Raw genomic sequence first — 23,790 nt, forward strand, 5'->3', positions numbered from 1 at the left:
TTTCATCGTTGACATGCAATAATTAGTTAACTGCTAATTAATTATTTTGTGCGTGTCTTTTAAAAGGCCACGGTGTTGGCTAGAGTTTTATGCGTTTTTTAAATGAGCGTTTTTAAAAAAAAAAAATGAAGCGTCATCAGTTTCCGGGGAAAGTCCGCCAGCATTTCGCTTTCAATTCAGATGCGACGGCACGATTTAAATGTAAACCAGTGTAATTGTTTTACATTTTATTACAAAACGTTAAAATAATTAATATCGACTGGACTGTTTGTATATAAGAAGCTGGATTCGGGAAGCTGCAAGAACAAAACTGACCACAGCGATGAACGCAAATGGGAGTTACTGGTAAGTCTTGCGTAGGAATTGTGCCTGAAGGGCCGAGCAAAGTAAAAGTGAAACCGAACACACAAGCTAACTGCTTCATTCTTTGCTCAAATCCACTCGAGCTTTAATTCATATATGGATGGATTTTTTTTTCATCTTTTATATGGAATATATTGATGGGGGCACATGTTAAGGTGAGTTTTTTTCTTTTAATCTGCATACTCGCATCATTTCGCCCCAGATGGCGGCAGTTGTGGTTTTTCATTACAGCCTTGATGTAACTGGAATAGCTGGAGCTTACATCACTTAACAGATATGAAATCGGTAATCAATGCAACTTTCTCTGTCAATTCTTGGCCTGCTATTCATTAGAAAATTATAAAGAAACGCGATATGCACAGAAAACAAAACATGAATAAAGGAACACCAAAAGGTAGGGATCGTCATGCTTCACAGACAGAAGGTGAACTATTTTTTCCAGCCCCATCTTTTCCCCTCGGTGATGAATCTTAAAGAGTATTTATTCGTTACTATTGACTGTGCTCAGTATTTAATTCCACTTTGATATTTTAATCCACAAAGGCCTAAATGAAAACATTTGTGCCTTTTATGTACATCTTGACTGACACATACATCTGTTTTCAGTATGACTCTTTAGATTCTCGGAAAGACGGAAAATTGCTTCCTAGGCCCTTAAGTAGCAAAACCGCTGAATCAAACTATTCCTTCATTACACTGCTAATCTTAAAGGTTTTTTTTTTAGCAATATATTAAGAATATCTCATAGGTTTCTTTCAGTTTCCAAGGAAAAAGCCTCTGGGTTTGTATTGTAAATCTTCTATAGCTGTGACTGTTTAAATGGCTGCTCTCAGGCAATCCCCTATTTAGATAATACTTTTTGTACAGCTGTACTATATATATTTAACCGCTAGTTGTCGCCATAGTCAACTATTTCATTTTTTTATTCGTTTTGTAATATGTCAAAAATATTCAATGTGTTTAACTTACGCTTATTAATTTAAGCATAGTGTTTAGATTTATGCGAATTTCTACTGTTTTGTAATAAAAAAAACTGTTACAAATAATTAAGAACAATATATACAATAACAATATAACATTAATTTATACCAAGGGCGTAGATTTGGCATGGACGGAAGGGACATGTCCCCACCAGTATCCAGCGATTATTGAATTGTCCCCACCAATAATTTAATCGCTTCAAGTAAAGAAAAACAAAACCGGCAGAAAGAAAAAAAAAAACGATCTGTCAACGTCTCAGTCACCTAGCGGTGCAGAAAGAGTTAAATTACGTTCTCTCCTGGAGTCCTACCTCATGTGACAAATATGGCCAATGTGATTGGCTGTGCCTTTCAGGGAGCTCTGTTTAGTTTTAGCAGCGGCAATCCTGCGCTGCAAGGACCTGCAAGGAGGAGAGGAGGATGGCAGGAAAAGGAACAACATAGATATAAGAAAGTATTTTTGCACAAATTGACAGAAACACTGAAGCAGCTACACATTTTATTCTTATTGTCATGTATGTCCTATTTGTCAGGTGACAGAAGAACCAACACAAAGCTCAGAGAGCAATGGTGACACAAGATCACAGGTGAAATTGGATGATGACTTGGTGGGTCATTACTGTATTTGAAGCTAATTTTATTTTTGTATGATACCTGATTTATATGGAATATGGCTGAAGTAAACTAAAGTCTAAAATACTTAGTCGTTTGTTTAATAGTAATTTTACATTATATAATTCATATTCATATTTTTGTTTAATTTAAGACTAAAATTAAATTAAATTAATGAGAGGGGTCGGGACAAATAAGTGTATACTTCTGTCTACTCCTTTTCAAACAAAAAAATGGAATGATATTTTGTAATGATTGTGGATGTACATGTTTAAAATAAAAATGAACTGAACTAATTCACATATAAAACTATGAATTGAAATTTTAAATGGTTTAAAAGCATGTAGAATAGCATATGTAGGCAAGTATATTTCTCCTTTTTTTTATCAAGACGCAAAGACGATAAGGAAAATAAAGAAAAGAAACGGGGCAGCGTTCGGTGGTTGAATCATCCGTCCCCACCAATGCCAAAACCAAATCTACGCCCTTGATATATACAACTGTGTATTTCATATTATATTAGATAAAATATTTTGCGTAGACGAAGTGGTCGAGGATTTAAGGCTATGAAACAAAGCTTTTGCATAAATTGTTTACTAAAGTACACCGTTTTTGGCACCATGTGAAAAACTCACATATACATATACAGAAAATCAATAAAATAGGATGCTGTAAAACGTAAAAACAGATTGTAATGATTTGCAAATCTCATTAACCTATATTTTATCCACAATAGAACACAGAAAATATATCATATGTCTAAAGTTAGACAATGTCCCACGTTTAATACAAAATGTAACATTGAATGCATAACTGATGGTATTTGGATACATGAAATTGGCAGCTTGTATGCCTTGTAAGGCCCCAGCTGTGCTGAAAGGTATATTTTAGAGCTTTTAGAGCAACATATACTCCCTTCCAGATGAAGTCTTTTTTTATCACAATAGTATGACTTTGTGGAAAAATCTGGGTACTGAACTGACCTGCCTGCAGCCCTGGCCTTTCACCAACTGAAAACATTTGGACCATTATGAAATGAAAAGTATTACAAAGACCCTGGACAGTTGAGCAACTAGAGTCCCAAAACAGACAAGAATTCCTCTCGCAGAAGTCCGGCAGCTGGTCTCTACAGTTCCCAGACACTTACAGACTGCTGTCAAAACAAACTAGGATGCTGCACTGAATTATAACACAGTTATAACTGAGTCTTTTTGTAACTTGTACATAACAGAGTGAGTTTAATATTTTGGCTGCTCGCTCCACTACAGGGCTATGTAGCTTGGCCAGGAAATGTGGAAAATAGAGATATAATCTTTTGTTTGTTTTTTGGTTTAAAATTCATAGATTGCTAGCTGAAGAGCTCTTGCAGTCTAAAAGTGGAAAATAGATTGTTATTCGCTGATTTTTTTTTTCCTGGATTGTTTAGCCCTGCGACAGACTGCCAACCTGTCCACAGTGTACCCTGCCTCTCGTGCTGAGACAGCTGGGATAGGCTTCAGCCCCAGAGTTGATGGATGATTTTTTTTTTTTTTTAGTTAGGTGGTATACCATTTGAGTGCTTTTCCCTTCTGGACTTACACAGGAACTTTCATGACATTGTATTTACTTACTTAGATTAATTCTATCACTTACAAAAGTTTTGAAAGCTTCAAAATAGTACTACCGTCTTACTTCCAGGTATAAAAGTATTTTACTCTGAAGTATTTTTACTTGAGTATTTGACACTTTTGGCACTTTCTACACCGTCCATCCATTTTTTCCCACTTATCCAGTTCAGCGTCCGGGTGCAGCTGAAGTTTATGCCAGCAGTTAAAAGGGAAGAAATGGGATATAGCCTTGACAGGTTGGCTGTATAACTCGCTAACACAGAGAGAGACAGAGCACCATTAACACCAGCACCCAGTTTAGAATCACCAGTCAACTTAACATGCTTGGGTTGACCAAGGCCAGTAGATTTGAACACCTTGCTGTGGCATAAAAGTGCAAATAACTGCCGCACTGTACCACTCTACTTTTTAATCCATTACATCGATTTTATAACTTGGACCTTTAATGACTGTGATGCAGACAAATGAAAAGAATTAAAACAGAAAACATTTTTTTTATATTTTTAATAATTTCTTGGAAGAAAAGCTACAAGCCAAAAAAAGTGTATATCCCCCCCCTTATGAGGTTTGCCACAAAGTAACTGCTGACACATAAATGCACAAAACATCGGAATTCCATTATTTTCCTTTAATTATTTTTGATAGGTTATGTTTTCTATAAACATAACATTCCATTTATATTTGTATTCCAACACTTATTAGCACTAAAGCATACCAAAACATGCTGATACATTTATTTTAAATTCTTAGTACATTTAGAATAAATTTTATCAATTTGACTAAAAAGTCTCAAAATGTTTGTTTGTTCGTGCCACTCATCAACCTCACAGGCCAAACATGCAGTTTAATAAATGAACACCAGATGTCACCATTGGTCAAGACTTAAAGAACCACAGCATCACAAATAACCAGTAGGTGGCACTGGAGACCTAGTTAAAATGGCTTTGGTGACTGTGTTCTGCTTATGGCATGAGAAAAGGAAGTTTTGTGGTTTGAGTGTTAATGATGAGCTGAGTACTTGCCCTTGTTTGCTAATCATCTGACGTTTATATTTTGCATGTCTGCTAACATATGTACAAGACAGCAGGGCACAACAATTCGCCACATAAAAGCAGTCTTAGAGCATACAGTTTTCTTTGTTTTATTACAATCAGTCTGCAGAGCAGCATGATGAGTGTCCTACATTAAAAACAGGAAATGAATCGACTGAACTACAGCAGCGATAGATGTGCTACTTTGAACCCAGCCTGCCAGCAGCGACCTTTACATAACAGAGTTACAGGAACTCTTGTAGCAAAAACATAAGATGAAAAAAACTTCTCCATGCTATCACGGCAAAATACAACACTTTAACTTAAGCAGTGTATCAGTGTCACGGCATAAGAATGCTTAAGCTTTAGGTATGCTTTTGTCTGGTTTCCATATAATCTGATTTGAAGTGGAATGCTTGCTTCAACACTTATCATCAGATAATTCATGTAGATAACATGCAGCCATCGATACCAACAGACTGCAAAGCAATTGTGTGTTGTTGTTTTTTTTTTGTTTGTTTGTTTTTTGGGGGGGGGGGGGGGGTCCATTTTAAGTTTGTGACACCTAGGAGGACTAAATAAGTCATTGTGGTAACAATCCAAAAGTTTAGCCATTATTTAACTGTGAGCGTGCAGCATGCTTAACCCAAGAAAATGCCAGTAGTGAGTGACTTTTTGAACCCTAGAAGTTTTAAGTTCTCTTTGATGTTCATGCACACTGCTAAGTGGTATGACACCTTAACTCAGAGACACACCACAAATGAGCGAGTGTGTTGCATGCCATGATTTTAAATCCCAGTATGGTCACAAATTCAAGGGTTTACACTGATCATTACTCGTTTAGTAAAACCATGACTGCACGACTTACAAACAGCTGGCAGTGAGTGGGTGGCATTCACCTAGAAGTACTAAACTACAAACAACATGTTATCTAATCATTTATGATCTTGCTAACTGGCATTGCGTGTGCAAAGAGTCATAAATAGTATGACTTTTACAGTAAAAAATACATGCGTACCAACTCTCAGGTCTCAACATTTGGTGATACATCTCCTCCTATGAGATAAGGACCGCAATCTCAAATAGGCCAGTAACTCACTCGGGTAGAGTTTGTTTTGCACTGTTTCTTATGTGGGTTTTTTAATTGCTTTTTTTAGTTTGCTGTAATGGAATGATAGAAAAATCATACCCTCCTTCTGTTTTGTGTCATTTTTCTGTGATATCTTATAGACCACTAAGCTAGTGTGTAGTGATGCAAGGATGTCGGGCACTCAAATGCAGAGGGTCGTTTGCAAGTATAATGTTACCCATATCTGATGAGCAGAGAGTAAACTTGAGTCCGTGAGCTCCTCTCATCATCACTAAAGATGATAATTCATAAAAGAAGTGGTTTATTTAAAAGAAGAAGAAGAAAGAAAGAAAGAAAGAAAGAAAGAGGAAAAAATAGCATTCAGTTCCCCCCAAAAAGCAACTCTCCTGCAAAAAATGCTTTCAAGATGAGTTTTTGTTTTGATGCTGTGGTTTCTGTGGCTTCTTCTTACAAAGCTGAAACTTTAAAGCCTGGTGCAAAAAAAGCAAAAAAAACCCAAAAAACATTCCACTGCGGCTAAACCACAGTTCAAATGAAAGCATGAAAGGTGAAGCCTGACTTCCCAACTCCAGGCGGATTTATTAGAAATGCCTCGCCTTCTCTCTGAGCAGCACCATCTACTGGCCAGAGGACAAAAATGCAAAGCGTCTGCTTCTCTCAAGTCACGTGATTTAAGAGAAATCGAGCCTCCAGTTTAGAGCAGGTCACATTGAGGCTGACACAGACCGTGAAAAGGGCTTGACTCAGCAGGTGCTTTTTTTTTTATTGCATTGGGTGTTTGTCCACTTTTATTTCGCTTATCTGACCATTTATATGAATTATCCAGTGCATATTTTCAACTTTTAGCTCTGGAATTACTTGACATCTGTCACAGATGGCAGTTTTGGGTTCAGTTATTGGGGTTTGTTTAATCACATATGTGTAACTGCATGTGTAGAGGTTCTCTTGCAGCACACCCAGAAATAAAAAGTTGTTCTTGCCATAAATTCGCTATGCTTTCAGAGTATGATAAAGTGTATTTCTTTAATGTCACGCTACTGTTGGCTGACATTAAGGAAATACGTATTTTAAAAAATATATTTGGAGGGATTAACTCACAGTTGTTAATGTTAGCCTCAGGCATCCAGCCTGAGGCTAACATTAACAGCATCCAGGACAAAGAATAACACATATGTCTGCTATGTCCAAACAAACAAAACTATGAGGTTTGTTTTTTAAACCTTCATGTTTATCTTTAACCCTGTTTGCTGTGTTTGTTGTTGCTGTTTTGGCTTCATAGCAACAACTTTGTTCACCTGTGGCCACACCCACAGCAGATGGCACGGCAGCACAAAGACATTTCGAATGATGGGTGATTTCGGGTAAATGGGATATTTATTGTACACACAGGCTCGAACACAAATAAAGAGTGTATATTGCTTACACCAAGACCTCAAAGTTGGCACATCACATCAAAGTATTCTTGACCTCATTCTCATGTTGACACATTTTTAAAAAAATTTTTTTACTACTATTATGTTTTATCAGCAGTAGATTTGATATCACGAAAAGGTTCTGGAGACATTGGAAAGTGGATTGCAAAAATAGGGAAAAAGTTCATTCAGTCACTGGGGCAGTGGTAAATGTGTCTAATGGATCCAAAAGTGTGTGGAAGATATTATGTTCTCGAGGAATATAGAGGAAGACTTTGACTTCTTAAGCAACACATTCCTTGGGAGCTGTCGTGTCCTGATGCTCAGGAATGCCAAAATTGTCCAAGACGGTTTACACCCTGTTACATCCGCATAGATTGTTTATCAGCTTTACCGTGCCAATCACTATAATGCACATACTTGTTTGTTAAAGCAGCTCGGCAGGCTGGATAATAACAGCATTCCCTGGCTCATAAAACAAAAGATATTTTTTTCTCTGTTTGCATGCCACCTTAATGGAGAGTTGTTGGCATTACACACACAAAATCTGTGATGATGCAGATTGGGCTGGTATCATTACTTTAAACAGACAAATTACAGGAAGAAGGTGTTGCTCCTCTGGAGATCACCAGCTGTCACTGCTCCTAGGCCTTTAACATTTTAAGTTAACTAACAAAATAAACCACATTTTGCTCTTGTTTTGTTTAGCACAACACTGTTTCTGTTTATCTGTGTGACTTTATCAGAAACGATTGCAGAAAAACATGCATTTTCTTGTAGAAGGGATATATATAACTTTATTGAGAAGACCCACATGGCATAGTAAGCCTTTAGATGATGGTAGTCTCAAAAAGATAAGTCATTCATGATAGATGACTTGTTTGAGTTGTGATTTAACATGACTATTTTTAGTGCACTGTTGATTGTGAGGTGCACTCCTAAGAAAAGAGGTCATCAGGATGTTTTTCAGTTATGGTAACCACATGTGACTATTGATTAACATCCACCTGTTGACTGGGCAGAGCAGCATTTATTTTGCAACATAATGTGGCAAAATATGGGCGCTATATCATCCTGCCACTAAATGACATCCACTTCCTTTGTGTGTCTGTGTGAGAGAGCAAGAGACAGAGAAAAGCAACAGAAAGGATTTTGGTCTTTCCAGTAAATGAGCTAACTCTAGTAAATTGCCTTCTCCTTTGTCTCATTTCTTTCACTCATTTAGCTACCCTCCCAACCAAAAAACAACATGCATGTGCATACACACACATACACACATACACACACAGAAGCTTATAAAGCATCGAACCAATATGTGGCCAGAAGACAGCCAAAAACAGCCTTGGCTTATCACACTGTCTTACCCTTCCTCACTCCATCCAAATCTCTTTATCTCTGTCACCCACGCCTACAATGCTCCCACTCCTTTACACCCACATGCACACTTGATTGCTTCTGCACATCGTCAACTTTTTTGGCATACAGGTAACTCCTGTTTACAAAGGTATGACAGTCAAACAGGATGTGATTCTACTGAATATGAATGCTTGCGTGACTTCTCTCTCTGTGTTATGTATAATTAAATTGAATTTTATTTTATTTTATTTAAGGCACTTTGTAAGTAAGACCTAGCTGCGTGGAGAAAGACTCAAATAATCCAAAAATCCATTTTGTGCAAGTCCCCGGCAACAGTAAGGGAAAGAACCGTTTATTCAAACCAGACTCGTGAAGACAGTCCTTCTACCCTGACTGTTTGGGATTAGATAAAAGTGAAGAAAGAAAAGAAAAAAACTAAGAAACAATATGAATTATTAGAAATTAGAAATATTGGCATATAAAAAAGTACTCCAATGCAAACTTTGCATCTTTGAAAATGTAACCTGTGAGAATTTGGAGAGTATTAGTACCTTTAATACTTAAATTAACCATGCTAAAATTATTGAAATGCAACTAACTCACCTTTATTATCGTGTTATGTATCATATTGTTGGGTTATTATAAGTGCAATTATGTGTAATTAATTGTGTTAAATAACTATAGCTATGACTAGTAAGCATAAGGAGTGTAAATCTGCAAAAAACAAAAAAGTTGAAGTTGGTCATCAAGAATTAAAAACAGGAATATTTCATATTAACGCATGAACGTGTTTGAATTTTAATGCAAAGATGGAAATAGAGATGAAGAAAGAGTTTACTTTTTTACCGCTTTGTTCGAAAGACTGCGGCACTGAGAAATATTATTAAATATGTAAACAAGCATTGACATGAATGAAGACCATGATGGAAGCTTTTTTATTTAATTTTGAATGCCATCCAATTGAACCTTCATTCAACCTTAGAAATGGCATCAGCTTCAATGTGATGTGGCATGGAGGCTAGGTTAAGATGTTTTTGAAGTCCAGGTTGTTTTCATACCAGCCTTTAGCTTTTGCATATTTTTGAGCTGGGTGTTTCCCGCTTACTCTTGACAACACTTCACAGATTCTCTGTGGGTTATATGTCAGGTGAGTTGGCTAGCCAGTCAAGTGCAGTAATAACATGAACAGCTACCCTTCAGTCATGGTTTTGACTCTGTAGGGAGGTGCTAAGTACTGCTGGATAGGGAATCAGATGGAAGAATAAAGTGCTCTAGAGTCTCCTGGTAGATGGATGCTTTGACTTGTGGATTGATAAAACACTGGACGAACCACCACCAACACCAGCAGATGATATAGCACCCCAAATTATCACAGAGTGGGGAAAGCTTCACACCTGACTTGCGACATGCTTCTCCGCCCTTTCTCCTCACTCTAGGAACTTGATTTTCAAATTACATACAAAACATACTCTCACCTGAAAAGAGGACTTAGAACCGCTGACCAACAGTCCAGTTCCTCTTCTGTTTAGGTTAGATGCTTTTGGCATTGTCTCTGGCTCAGGATTTCCTTTTTATTAGAAATGATGGTGGCTCTTCATGCGCCGACATCAACCTTAGTCACTATTTAATCACGCCACACATTGCCATGATGAAATTGATTAAATTGAGTTCAACCAACAGATTTTCATGTTAAATGAACACATTTCTATTTTGCTAATCAACGATGCACCTTAGCAGACTTTTTTCAGCAACGACCCTTTTGTTGCTGCTTTTGTTACGCAAATGATATTCAGTTGTATGTGTCATTCAAACCCCAGAATAGTGCCAAACTACCTGCCCCCTAGGAGTACGTTAACGTTATAAAGAACTGGATGGGAGATACGTGTCTTGTCTTTACATGCCTGAAAGAAATGAAGTTCTTATCTGTGCCCCTGACAACTTGGTGTTTGATCAGGGTTTTTTTTTTTTTGCTAAATACATTGACCGTCTTGTACAAACTTGTTTTGTCATTTGTGAAACATGGCAGGCATAAATGTATTGTGCCTCAGTGTGAAATGGAAGTGATTGTACACTGGTTTGTATTATGACTCCTTCATTATTGCCGTTTGTTGTCGGCTGTTATCTGTGCCAAGATCGTGCTGAGATCGACTGCAAAAAGTCCAGAATGCTACTGAAAGCTGCTCACGAGGTCCTCCAAACGGTCCCATGTAACACCAATTCTGTCTTCTTTACACTGGCTTCCCTTAAAATTAGGGCACGTTTAGCATTTCAGTGATTACTTTCAGCGCTCTTCATGGTCAGATGCCTCCCCACATCTACTACATCCATTCTTAAGTGCTAGGACAGCTGATCAGCGCTTGTTGCCGGTAACTCGGCCCAGGTAGGGGCTGTGCTTTTGAGGTTGTGGCTCCCAAATTGTGGAACTCGCCTCCATTGGAATTAAGATATATGGACACTGTTGATAGCTTTAAAAAAGAAGACCTACCTGTGCAGGATTGTTTTTTACCTTGTTTTATCCATTTATATGGTTTTAATTGTTACAGTTTATACTGTGTAACACTTGTTTTTTATAAGTGCTATATAAATAGACTTCACTTACTTCTGGGACTTATAATCTTTATGGATGGTGTAGATGATCATCTTCTAGAGAACTGTCAAGTCAGAAGTTTTCCCCGTGATTGTGGTTGCCTCAACTGGACTAGACTGAGTGATACACAGTATTTATACTGTTTGAACAGTAATTTACTGTTCAGGAGTTCAGGAGTCATGCACTCCTGAACTCTGCCTCCTGACATCTGACCCACGTCAAACTCATGGACTGAACATACACACACCCACAATGGACAACTGTACCCTCAAACACACAATAATAACATGGACTGAACCACCACTCACAACCACTAGCACTTTATATAGCCTCTGTAGAAACTATCTACACCCTCACTTATCTTAAACTGCACTACTGTATAGCTCTGTGTAAATAATCATTCTGTACATTCGATAATCTTTAATCCTACAACTGTTTACAACTTGCACAGTTCCCATTTCTGTATAACTGTATATCTCAGATTCTGTAAAGTTATTTATTTCATATTCTGTATAGTTTTTCATATTTATATCCTGTTCATAGCTTGTACTCACTACAGCCTGTACATACTTATAGTTATAGAATATTCACAACATACTTCATACCGTGTACATTATAACATACCATAATAGACCCATTTCTGTAATATACTCACATATCTATATTATTGCTAATATATATTGTAATATATCTATATCACTAAAGCACTTCTGGATGGATGCAAACTGCATTTCGTTGCCCTGTACCTGTGCATGTGCAATGACAATAAAGTTGAATTCTATTCTATTCTATTCTATTCCTCTTGTACACACAATATTCTAATATTCATGGGTACCATATTTGTGACTTTTATGACTTTGTGACTTTTATTAGTTATATGACTTAATCATTAAAATTAAAACAGAAGCCAAAAACAACCCTACCTGAAATCTTTCACTTTACATATAATACTTACTAAATACAAGGAAGGTTCCCCTTCTTGATCAAACATTTTTCATGATATTCTAATTTTTCTGAGATGCACCAGTAGTCTTTATGTATGCAATCTTATCTGTGTGTGGATCATTTGGTTCAACGTCCAGGTAAATGCAAATTTCTTTTAAACACCTGCACCTTTTTTTTATCCGTGCATGGTGTTGAGGCCAAGGATGCACAGAAGACAGATTCAGAGTTTAAGGGGTTTGGGGTTTTTTTTGCTATTTGGCACCTCATAAATGTGTAGAGCACTCATATTTGTCTGTAAACTCTGTCACACCAAGCTTTATCCCACTTAACACTTGGCAAGAGGTAGAGTACAGCTTTGCACCTTACATTGCTTACATTACACCTACAACCATCACACAAAATGGGACCAACCAGCTAGCAAGTGTAAACCCACAGCCTTCTTCCTGTGACATGACAGAGGCCACCTGCTCACCACCATGGCTGTGCACCACCTAGTCTTTGATTTACCTCAAAAAATATACACTAATAATATATATGTTTTTAAAACAGAATTGCAGAAGTTAGCGATACGTTTTTCTGCTCAGTAGCTGTAATCGTTTAATAATATCCTTATTTAAAGCAGCAGTTTTTAGCAACTTTTTACTAGCCGTAGCTGATATAAGTGAAGTATACATGCACTTCTTTTTCCAGTCTGTTGTGATCTCACTTGACCCACTTGATTGGTTAAAGGTTAAACTGGATATTATAAAAATGTAAAGCCTTGTCTGATTTAGATTAAACTCTGGGAGATGATATGGCTCGTATTTCGTTTTATAGGGTGTTGTATCCTGAAGGTTTACTGCAATCATCTTTTGTTTGAATGAAACCACAGGCAGTTCTGGTGTTTCCAGTAAATCAGCCGACCAATATTTCACTCTCTGTAACACACAGTCGCTCTTTCACTCCCTCTCCTTATCTCTATCAGACACACACCCACATCCACTCACTCACAGACACCGGCATACCCACAGCGTGCATAAATCAGTCTCAGTTAGAGCAGTCTTTCTTCCTCTGCATATGTGACCAACTACCAAAGTTCAGTTTTTTTTCATACGTCACCAATTTGCAGCAGTTATCTCGGGGCACTTTGTTATTATTATCTTTATTTTACGGTAAACATCTTAGAATAATAAAGATTGTAATCAAACGACTGCATGTATCGAGGCATTAAAACATTATGTTTTAATAGAATGAAACCTGCAGCAGAGCCAAGCTCGGGAAGGTCAACTAGCAGTTAAGGTAAAGGAAATGTAAAGAGAGAAGAAAGGCAATAAAAAAGACAAAGGACACAATAAACAAAGTAATAATAAACATTTTATAGGTGAACGTTCATTCATCAGTTTATCTTCATGTACATATTGATGTATTGAACCGCTTTGGAGGTTTTGAATTAGGTTAGGGAGAAACCTACATGTTTTGGCATCACATTATCATGATCTGATCCCAAAACGTGCTTCATGATCTTAGCAAGTGTACTTTGAGAAACTTTTAAAAAGTTTACTATGTTAATTGTGCATTTTTGCAGTTGGTTAACAAAACTCTATTTTGCATAGTAATAATAGTAACAATAGTAATAATTATAAATATTGTTTATTTTAGGTGCATTTCAAAACATTGGAGGTCACCCTGCACATATATGCACATACATGCATACATAGAAGAACAGAGAATAAAACTATCCGTCAAGTCAATGAGACAAGTTTACAACATATTAAATCATTAAAAACTGAGGATTCATGTGACAGGATGAAAACATGTTAACTGAAAATGGTGGAAGAAAAGAAATTGCATCAAAGGGAAAACAGTTAATAACAAAAACCAAATATTTATCTGAGCAAAATGCAGCACCACTTGTCTCTGTAGCTCACAGACAGTAAGAATCTGGGGTAGTTGCTACAATCTAAACAGTCAAAAGAGCAACCAGCATTAGGTACTTTGAGTCTGCTTTGAGCCCAAAGTTACACAGTAGTCTGTACTTCAGCATACAGGCTTGAATTAACCTTTTAAGACATATACATCAGTCACCATCTGTGCTGTTAAAAGGTTTGAAACACAAGATACTAGAGTTCACAACTGTTCAAGCAGGTCAGGTCAGGCACTTTGGTAATCTTTAAACAGGCATCGCTACCAGGACAAATTCTGCAGTCCAGACGTCTAAGTAGCCCACTAAATATTTATAATTAACTTCAATGTGCCCGCTTTACATCACCAGCAGTTACTTTTTCCTTTGTTGCTTGTTGTTGCCAAATGGTATTCACAACATATGGTCTCTAGTTATGTTAGACAACAGTAGATGAAGCCGCTGTGTTTTAATTTTATTTTTTTATTTCTCTTTGAGCCTACAATTTGGTTGGCAAATTAAATTACTTCAAAATTGTCTTGGAATCAGATAATTAGTAATATGAGCTAATTACATTTAGCTCATATTACTAAATGTAGTTTGACATATATGAGCCTCTTTATCCAATGTGTATTTGGGACCTTGCCTGTACCAGGTTGGACCCCATGTTGTCTTCAAAGCTGCCTTAAATCGTCATCACATAGATTCAACAGATACTAGTACTGGTTACAAGATCACACAGTTGCTGCAAATCTGTCAGCAGCACATGCAAATTTCCTGGTCCACCACTCCCAAAGCTGTTTTATTGGACTGAGATCTGACGAGGCTATTTGAATGTCAGGGAACATCATGTTCAAAAAAACAGTTTGAGATGATTATGAGCTTTGTGCCATCACAAAGCAGCGCAAACCACTGATACAAGACAGGACAATCCATGCTTTTGTAGTTTAAGTTCTGACCCTACCAGCCCAATGTTGCAGAACAAATCTGGATTCATCAGACACATTTTCATGAATTGTTTTGAAATTTTGGCGAGCCTGTGTGAATTGTAGCCTCAGATTTCTGCTCTTAACTGACAGGAGATCCACACAGTGTGGTCTTCTGCTGCTGTAACAAATCTGTATCAAGGTTTGGTGTTGCTCTATTGCAGGGGTGTCGAACTCCAGGTTTTAGATCTCACCCTGGGTCGACACACCTGAATCATATGATTAGTTCACTGCCAGGCATCTGAAGAACTTCAAGACATGTTGAGGAGTTCATCAGCTGTGTTGGATTAAGGACGCATCTAAAACCTGCAGGACACCTGTGCTCCAATGCATAGCTTGGTTGTGATGAGTGTTTAATTGAGTGACTGTTGCCTTCCTTTCAATGTGAAGCAGTCTGGTCATTATCCTCTCACCTTTGACCTCTGACATTCACTGAGTATGTTCTCTTTTTTGGACCATTCAACTGGAGAGACGGTTGTGTGAGCAAAACCCACTAGATCCCAATCTTTACAATGTCTACATGCGCATTGCAATGGGCAAACAGCTGTTGCTATGTGATTGGCTGATTAGATGTTTATGGTAATGAGCAGCCAAAGTAGTCTATATACATAAATGGTTAGGATCAACTCAAGTCCATTCTTAACCCAGTGACGCCAAATGGGGATTATACTTCCATAACTACACACGCTCAGTTTTTATTAGCTCTGTGTCCCGAAAGTGTCAGGAAATACCTCTTAGCTCTGATTTCTCTAATCCAACACCAGAACACTAAATCATCTAAAAAATTATCTTAATCCAGTGCATGATGAAAACAAAATCTATTCTACCAAGCTATTTTCTAGGAGCGGATGTTAAAACATGGAGCATGGATCACAACGATAAGCCCCCCAGTTGGCAATCTACTCCTTCTGCTTCCTGCTATTGTTTTCAGCTGCTCAGAATGAAAGTAACAACTTCTGCCAAACGAGTGCTGGGATACAGAAGTTATGTCAATATAGTTCCTCCAAATTGTCTTCTAGATTATGTATTGTAAGCAGTTCTCCTGCAGAGAATATGGTTTGTTTGGGTTAATGTAACAAACACTCCAAAGCCTACATAGAGCTGAAATCGAGCACCTTAAAATTATTTTAGTCCTGCATTTTGTTTCACTGGTTTCATACAAAAATTAGGTGGAGCAAATGTTTCCAGAGGATACTCCAAGTATGAGTGGTGATTGTTTTGGAATGTGTGTGACTTATCAGTATCATGTAATGAGACAGCAGAGCCTTCCAGTTTGACTCACTGTGAAACTAATGCTTAACTGCTGAAAACTTGTTTCTTTTGTTGGCTTCAAAGTCTTACTAAGAGTTGAAACCCAAATTGAAAAGACACCGACTGGGAGCGAGAGGTGACGGCCTTTTAAAAATCAGACACTAGACTGGCACACAGTCCAGCCTGTAACATCTCTGATCAGCGATGACTATTTCTTTTAATTTGCATCTTTTTTGTTAAAGAAACAAAGCCACTTGTGTAACGAGTGTGTTCTAGTTTAAAGCATCAGTGACCTACATTTTTACATTTGCACATTAATAAGAGCAGTTTGTTCCCAAGAAACACTTTGTCGTTGTTGGGGAATTCAATTTCTGCCAAAGTAACTGAACTCATGCAAGAACATCTTTAATTGCAAATGCCATGTCAATCATTTCAGCTTTTATGACGGTTCTACCATCATCCATTTGTGTTTTCTCTTCGGGCTGGTATGCATGTTACGCATTCATCCCGCCAGAGAGCTTAATCCTGACTTTAAACCGCACAAGCTGACATCGTCAAACCTGAAAATCCACCTGCTCTGGTTCGTTCCGTGTTACAGATGTTTGGCTTTTCTCCTTTTGTCTTCAGGCTTCAGGTACTAAAGATTTAATTAATCCAGGAGTACCACACCCCTGTTTAGTTAAAAGTTCATTTATTATTTCTAATATTTCTAAAAATGTGATTAACAAGGGCAAATTCTGCGCACACTGGCAGTAAGGTGGGTCATGATCAACACTGTTGCATAACAGCAAAAGGGTCATGATTTTAAAACTTTCGTGCTTTTTGCCTGTTCTTCCCATAGTGGAACACGTGCAAGATAGATTCTTGCTCTCAAGAGTTTCACTTCCTGGTTTAAATAAATATACTTATAACTCATTCTAATCTGGTGCCTTTTTTTATAATGCAGAACATGCACAGTACAGGGCGGGGTAAAACGCAAGTGAATGATTTCATTAGTAGGCTAATCACTATTGAGTGTACATGTATGTAGCTATTTGTACAAAATCACTGTCATTTTAAATCAAAGCAATACAGAAGTAGAATTCATCTATCTGCAACATGCAACCTCTATTTTCTGCAAAGGCATGCAAAGCATGCTGGTAATTTTACAGCAGTTACAGTAGTCTTTATGAGACCAAACATTATGTTTTCTGGTGAGAATCTACACTGCTGAGAGGTGGATCAAATAACAACTGTGCAGCAACCGCAGATGCTAATGTTGGACTTCCTCAACGGCTACAGTAACCTAATTCTCACAATAAAAAGAAGCTCTATTGCGGCCTGATTATGTGAATACAAAACTTGACTATTTTTTATGTAACAACTTGATCCAGATTATGAGAAAAAACACACGACTTTTCCCTGAGGCAACTCTGCAAATTCTTTTGTGTACGGTGTGGGTTGTTTGACGTAAAGAATGTTCAAAACATTCGTCCTTTACAGAAACTCCGTATTATCTCTGTGAGTCAAATCACTATGTTTTTCATATGAATCACGGCTGATGATTTGAAAGAAAAGATAGCAGAACTGGGGCAGTTAATTAAGCAAAATATGCATGGAGCTCATCATTACATGCCTGAATAGCTCCAACAGCAGATTTTCAGAGGCACGGTGTAATGAGAATTGGGAAAAAAACAAAAAACGAAAACTAGACGGTGAGGGAAGAAAGCTGACTGACTGTAATTTATGACGCAGTTTCCTGTTAGAAAGTAACAGACACAGGGCAAAGAGTGACTTAATAGGTGGAGTATAAAAAGCTGCAAACACTGCAGCACTTTACCTCCTGTTGATACAGTCAAGCCCTATTTACTTATGATTTGCTCTTTGTTTGTTTTTTTTTATTAGGAATTATTTTATTTATCTTTTGATAAATTTGGAACCAGAATATGAGAATTATGGAAAAGGCTGTATTGTGCAATCAAAGGAAACCAACACAAGATGGCTTAAACTGCAGTATTAGTAATGCTAATGCTGTTTTTGTGTAGTATAATTCTACAGAGTCCACAAAAGGCCATAGTTTGGAGGTTTATTCTGGATTATTTCTGCATCCTTTACAATAAATTTCACATGCCATTTTATCAGTGTAAACAACATATTGTATTACACTCAGCCAGCAGTGCACCCACACAACTGCTACATGCAGTCAGTGTTACACTGTTTAGCTGCTGGGTCACACCCACAATCAAAACAGTCAGAGCTGTTAGGTGCATCTGTATGGTTTGATGTAATCACAGCTCTGACAGTGGCCATGGACAAAGCTGGTAAACATGTTTCTATAATGTTATTTCTCTCTGTAACAGTGTAGACTTTTAGCTGTCTAAGCAGCCACAACAGTTGGTTCAGTGGCACATTCAGCACACAGCAAAATCTCCAGTGTTAAATTAACACTGGAGAGTGTCTATATGGGTCCACACCTCTGAGTGTTAAATACAACACTGTTGAGTGTTAAATGAACACTTTTGACAGTGTTATATGTTTAAAAGTAACCTAGTCAGTTTTGAAGATTAACAATGGCTAACACTGAGCAGTGCTGATTTTCTAACACTGGAATATTTCTAACATTTTGAGTTATTTTCCAGTGTTAGAAAATCAGCACTGCTCAGTGTTAGCCATTGTTAATCTTCAAAACTGACTAGGTTACTTTTAAACATATAACACTGTCAAAAGTGTTAATTTAACACTCAACAGTGTTGTATTTAACACTCAGAGGTGTGGACCCATATAGACACTCTCCAGTGTTAATTTAACACTGGAGATTTTGCTGTGCAGCACTGGTTGATCTGTTGATAAGAATGAGTTTTAAATTTCTTTTAGTAATTTTTCTGTGAGGTCATGCAAATGTAATCCAGAAAATATAATTCAGTTAGTGACATTATGGGGGTTCCTTATCATTATAATGTATTTACCATCAGCTGTGTAGACAGTCATCACCTAATGGATGTTCACCCAAACTGTTGAATGGAACAAATACGTTTTAGCATGTCTTTAAAGAATGGTAGTTCATTCAGCACAAAAAAATCTCACCTCAAGCCATTTATTTTTAAAAAATAAGAAGTAGAAATGCTCTTAAAGGCACCAACATTACAAGCATCAATAATTCACGCTTTGATTCATGGTATCTGGCATGATACTTAAACAAGGAGTCTAGTGCACCCCCAGTAGTTACGCCAGGGATGGGGAACGCCAGGCCTCAAGGGCCACATCAAAAATCTGCAGGTTTTATATTTGCTCTGTATCCATAATTTAAAACACCACTACAATTTATGCAATTTATATAAGCATTCACCACCTGTAGGGCTATAGTGATTAAACATAAAAAAAAATGTTTTAGTCTCTATGGCCGGTGTAAATATTTATTAAAAGTTCTATTCTGCTCCTAAGTTATGAATATATTAAGTTTTAACATAAGGGTTTGTTATTTTTAGAGCAAGCTTCAAATGACCATCTGAGCAGCTGTGATTTTGACTAAGTCTACATTGGCTTCATTTATCTGCTCCAGTTTGCAGCTTTATGTTATGAGCGGTGGTGAAAAAACTTATATGTGCCTCCAAGTTATGAATTTGGTTGGGAGGATATTACTGATTTCACCCACACCCACAGGGAAAAGTACTAGGAAAATGTCAATAACCTGCATAACCTACAATGTTTGCACTCGACTTGTGGTCAAACCATCTTAACCATCATAAAAGTCTTTTAAGCAGAATAAGATAATTTATTTCCTGGTCTCATTTTACTCAAATACACCACAAGCTTTCTGAGCCTCGGTGTGTGAGTGAGTGGTACAGCACGGATTCTGGCATTAATTAGGAAATATTTTTCAGATTGTCTTCCATCCTGAGCCTAAAAAAACATTTTGTCAATCTTTCTATTTACTTATTTTTATGTGTATTAAGCAGATTATTGAAAAGAAAGACAAAACGTCACACATATATTTATCTATATTCATAAGAATATGAACACTACAAAACTGGAAAAGCAGTAATCAGTGAGAGAAAAAGAGATAATGATCAAACATTACCTAAATTCCTCACAATGGGTTATAGATTACAAAACAAGTTTCTGCACGCTGTCGTCGTATATCCTTCTGAAACAGGGATAACAGGGACAGTGTCTCTTATTTGTTTTTTTACAAACCCTATACGCAAGACAGTCTCCTAAAAACTTTGAGCCGGGACAGCTAGAGTTTGTTTATCGACCACTAAAAAATCTTGGAGAATTTGCTGCAATGAAGCAAACCTGGAGATAAATAATTGTTTCATATAATTCACTATCAGACAGTGAGTTGTCATGCTTGTGCAATGGGACTTCCTGTGTTTGCGTTTCCTTGTGTTCATTATTGCCATAACATTAAATTTTCTAAAATTAGAATATTACGTATTCTATTTTCTATTCTATTTTCTACTGTACTTGTGAAACTGATTCAAAATATCTGGCTTTTACTCTTACTATACAGTCATAGTAAAAAGAATGGACACCCTTTTAAATTCAGGAGTCAATCAGGAGACCGTAAAAATTCATCAGGTCCTTACCAAATTTAAATAATATTAAATACAAACTCAGATTAACAACAAGACATGACATATTACATCATCCCATTGTTTCACAACAGCGAAGCCAATGTGCAGAAAACTAAGCAGTCCAACCAACGTCTGAATTTTACCTGAAGCAATGCAACATCTTGATTATTTTCTTTCTCATCTCTCACATTGTGGATATGATGATGTGCTTGGGACCATTTTCCTGTTTTATGACCCAGTTTTCGGCCAGACTTTTGCTGTTTGCCTAACATTTGCCTACAGAATCACGGACTGCAACGTGGCCAATTTCTGTGGCTGCAAACCAAACCCAAATTATCACCCCTCGTGAAGTGTGCTATGAAGTGTTTTTCTGCTGATAAGCTTTGTATTTTCCAACTGTGGCACTGTACATTAGCGCCAAACATCTCCACGTTGGTCTCATCTATCCAAAAAACGTTTGTTCAGATGCAGCTTTGCAAACTTCAGCTGTGCTCCCAGGTTCTTTTTTCAGATAAGGCGGTTTCGCCTGGCAGCCTTTCCAAACAAGCCATACTTGTTCAACCTTTGTTAAATTAACTGTCACAAACTTAAACATTGACGTCTTTCCTTTTTGATATCTTGAAACACACCTGAATACTCCAGACCAGCAAAATGCCACAACTTTAATTAATTAATCAAGCGCATTTGACTAGCAGCACTGGGCTGCAACTTGCCCTCTTTGGTTCTACAGTTCTAGTTTTTCACACACTGCTTCTGCATTTTGGCATGACAGCATGTTATGCTGCATGCTTTTTAGTTCATCTGAGGTTTCAGTTAAATCATATTAGAACCTGCTAAGAATTGGTTTATTTTTATTGATTTCACAACAACTGCTGCTTCGCTGTAATATTAATAACTGTTAATGTTTGAGTGATATTAGTCTTTGTCACAAGACTGAAAATCCTAGGGAAATGCCAAGCCAGCTTGATTTTACCCTGCTGGTTATTGTGGTATGCATGTGTCTACAAGTGCTTTGAGGAAGTAACTTCACAAACACATCTGTGTCGTTAAAAAAAAGAAAGAAAGAAAAGAGAAAAAACAACTTTGGTTGAGCTTCACTCTAAAGTGGTTCAGGATGAAGCATCATTAAAATTAGCACAAAACAAGTCTAATGGTTATACTTGTTAGGTGGAAAGCACCAGAGATTCACCAAGTGTATTACCAACACATACAGTCCCCTCCCCCCTCGGCCCTCTCTTGCGGTTTTTGCATGTTAGATCTCTTCATGGCCGTGTCATCTATGTAGGGAGGAACAGTTTTGCATCGTCTGCATCCCTCCCTGAGTGCTACACCCTTTCCTGGCCGTGGGACAGTGTTAACGCCTATATTTCTTTAGCACGTGATCGAAATTTTAAGCACATTTTAGTGTTTATCTTTTTTTTAACATCCCAACACAAACCATTTTCTCTTGGCAAGCACATTTCCAATGTGCTCTCCAAAGATGGACCAAAGAACTTATTTATCTTATTTTGCACCTGATGTGGCCTCAATCTGATGTATGTTAGATTAATGTTGTATTAACTTTATCTACATTTGTGCAGCTTAAAACAGAAGTGAAACATGAATTGTGTTCATTTTTTGCACATCTTATTGGTCACTTTTTACACACAGACTTTATATACTTTGTAATAAATCAGCCAGGTTTTAGATTAGGCTGAAGTTTCTCCTGAACTCTCATATTTATCCAATGATTCCACACATTCATTCGAACAGTCACAAGCAATTTTTTCAGCTTTATGTCAAAACCATCACTTCTCCTTCAGCTGCCTTTCACTGGTCTGAATCATCACTGTGCCACAGTGCTCCTAAAACTGTTAAAATTAAACCAATTAAATTAACTAATTAAAATATCTGCCATCTGGTGCTTCTAGAGTTGTCTTGAATAAAAGCATTTTTGCCATCCGTGTGTCAAAATTTAAGGTTAGATCACAAAAATTTCAAGTTAGCTCTTCAATTTTGAGTCATTTTCTCAGACGTCAAAATTTTGACATAATAAGCTTAATTTTGTCTTATGTATTGAAAAAATGTTTTTCAGTGGCAGAAACAAGCTTCCATACCCTTGACGGTCAGTGGTATCAACATTTTATTGAAACTGACTGTGCTTCTGTGACATATTTAAGCTTTTCTAAAGGGATAACAAAGAGAAAAAGCATTTATTTAAGAACTGCAGACAATAAAGAGAACCGCATGCTTTAGACAAAATCACAATGGTGTCATGTAACAGGAACTAAACTAAAAATGCACAACCTTCCCACCTGGTGATTCACTATTGTTTTTTTCCTCTTTGTATGCACGATGCACTTTCAATTAATTCTGGTAAATCTATGTTTAGACTGGGGTCATGTTAACAATCCATTAAGATTTGTCTTATATTCAACAAGATCATCAAGGTCAACATGATGTTTTGGTCAACAATTGACAGAAAGTTTTACATTTTCCACTTTTATTGCGTAAACAAAGTATATAAGAACTAGCAGAACAAACAAGAGGTCATGTGTTGCGATAGCACGAAGTGAATTATGTAGTTACGCTCGTATATAACAAGTAAGAGTCGTTAATGATCTGTCATACTGGCAAGATAAGAACGCCATTTTTTTTCCATTGCCTTTCACCCAAATATTTTTGTAGAGAGATCGATTAAGTCATTTGCTGATATTTAATTATGTTAGTAAAAAGCCAACATGACTTTCAGAAGATAGGCTTCATATTTACCCGTACTTTCCGGGATAGACGCTCATGTTAACAGAGATACGCAGGGTTTGTGAAATGAAGCAGCAACATCCTTCCAAAAGAATGTTATAACCGTTTAACTAATGCATGTACAATGTTCCTGAATAAGTATATATTTTAAACAAAATAAACATGATCCAAACTTTTTTTCACTTCATATTTATTACTAAACATTTAAACAAATGTTACCAAACAATGCAATGTATGCTTCACACATACTCTATCTGCATAAATAAAAAAAAATAATTATGCTCAAATTATGTCTAGTATATATGAAATGGGTTTCAACCAGTCAAATAACAAATAAACACTTTACACTTTGTTAAAATGTGTTTTAAAAGAACAAAGGGGACAAAATAATATATA

The 23,790-nt window shown here is 37.0% G+C and overlaps 1 long non-coding RNA gene across 1 annotated transcript in view; it reads left to right on the top strand.

Moving 5' to 3' along the window:
• The first annotated feature begins 1 nt into the window (after position 1).
• The window catches only part of LOC120733817, a 27,295-nt gene continuing 3,506 nt past the window's right edge, over positions 2–23,790 (top strand). The window contains exon 1 of the long non-coding RNA XR_005695909.1: positions 2–345. This is a non-coding gene — a long non-coding RNA (uncharacterized LOC120733817). The remainder of the gene's footprint in view (positions 346–23,790) is intronic.

This window comes from Simochromis diagramma, unplaced genomic scaffold, assembly GCF_900408965.1.
Source record: "Simochromis diagramma unplaced genomic scaffold, fSimDia1.1 OVJJ01000216.1, whole genome shotgun sequence".
NCBI classification, from domain to species: Eukaryota; Metazoa; Chordata; class Actinopteri; order Cichliformes; family Cichlidae; genus Simochromis; species Simochromis diagramma.